Source organism: Schistocerca gregaria, unplaced genomic scaffold (genome assembly GCF_023897955.1).
Source record: "Schistocerca gregaria isolate iqSchGreg1 unplaced genomic scaffold, iqSchGreg1.2 ptg000273l, whole genome shotgun sequence".
NCBI classification, from domain to species: domain Eukaryota; kingdom Metazoa; phylum Arthropoda; class Insecta; order Orthoptera; family Acrididae; genus Schistocerca; species Schistocerca gregaria.
In genome coordinates, this window is record NW_026061770.1 from 1,047,048 (window position 1) to 1,048,836 (window position 1,789).

Consider the following 1,789-nt stretch of genomic DNA (forward strand, 5'->3'; position numbering starts at 1 on the left):
CCCTGTGCCTTGAGTAACACACATGAATCCATGACAATAATAGATTATTTGAAGAATCTCCTGTGCAAGGAAAAGAACAGAATGTGACGCTTTAATTATAGCGCACTGGATCAGAAACAATGAAATCAATTCTGTGTCACATTGATGTACTGCATTCTAATGTAATAAAGTAATCATCAAATAAAAACGGTTTTGTGCCTCCTTTGCTATGAAGAGTGAAACACAAATCGTAGGCAGATTTTATGGGTCACTACTCAACAACATTAAAGCATTTTACATGGTTGAGAGTATGGAGTGGAGCAGATGTTGTCGGCAGAAGGCAGCGCAGTGCCTCAGCCCCCGCCGGTAGGCAGCAAACGGGTCCCAGAGAACTCAGACGCATGCGGTGTTCAGAGGCAGATGCTCGGTAAAGAAATCTTTCGCTAAAACATTGTTGAACCAAACTATTATTACCAGTGTGACACAAAGCGAAATATATTGTAGATTCGCTTGAATTACACGCATAGCTTCAGCACCGAGAGGAAAGGGGCGATAAAAATTTTGTCGTTGTCTGCTTCCGGTCGCCAGACGTCATATTAGCTAGTCTCGCGTTTTACCTCAAGACTACGGACTTAGTCAAGAATAATGTACTAAGACTGAACTCAAGACTTCCTCTGGGAAGTGCCGCAGTCTACAATGTTGCAGATCGAGCTTACTGCCGGACACAGGATCCTGAGAGGAGCACGACTGTGTTGTCCATCTTATGTGGACGGCTCGGCGGTCAATGTTTTGCTCTAAGGCTGTATCTACAACACATATTGCATCCTGAACACCTAGAAGAATTAAAAAAACAAAAGTAGTTTATGAGAGCAACGTTAACTATGGCGTTCGAAGTATTCATAGTGTTGTGTACGTGTGTGCAAAAGCCTTCCAATGCCCACTCAAGGAGGACAAGGATGCAAAGTCTAGCTTCAGTATTATAAATTCGCTACAGTCTGCGGATGAACTCAGACTTAGGTTGATAATTAATTTGAATATTTAGCAATACTATACCCATTGGTGTTAAACTCGTTATTAACCAATGATTCCCAAAGCTACAGGGACACTACTTGTGATACTTAGGCAGTGCTATCAGACGAAAAGATCAACCTGACACAAACTGTGGGAAGTTTGTTTTACAAACTTCGTACCAGGATAATGAGCTTTTACGTATTTGGGATGTCTGTGAACGTTGCTGCTTGAGACGATTTAAGACGAAAGTAAATTCCTTTAGCAACGACAATGTTTGAAGAAATCGTCTTAACGGGACTAAATCGTGATTTGTAAATCGTTTACCGGCCGTACTCTACCGCATTTCGCTGATTGGAAGGCAAATAGATTACGGAAAAATGTCACAGAAGGAAAAGGGAGAACGAAATGTCTCCCACTGGAAGGTCATTTTGTCTTATTTAAATGATTACAAAATCAGGTAAAACGACCAGTCAGATTGTCAGTATAAGAACATTACTGTTGTCAGTATGATGTAGCACTGTCCAGGGCCTGTAACGATTAAGGGCCCGTTTAGGTCAGTAATATTGTATACAGAAGTGGGAGAGAGAGCACCGCTAAAATTCTACAATCCGTATGCATTGCAGACACACAGAAATTACTGTTACAGTGTACTAATGGAGCCCAATTAATGAGTGAACTACGTATTTTCCGGTGAGAGAGAGCACTGGCAAATAGTCTTCGCTATATTAGGTTACTTAATCTGGTGTCACTCTGAGCCAGAATTTATGGCCGGCGGCTGAGTGTAAGGTCAGTGGGCCGG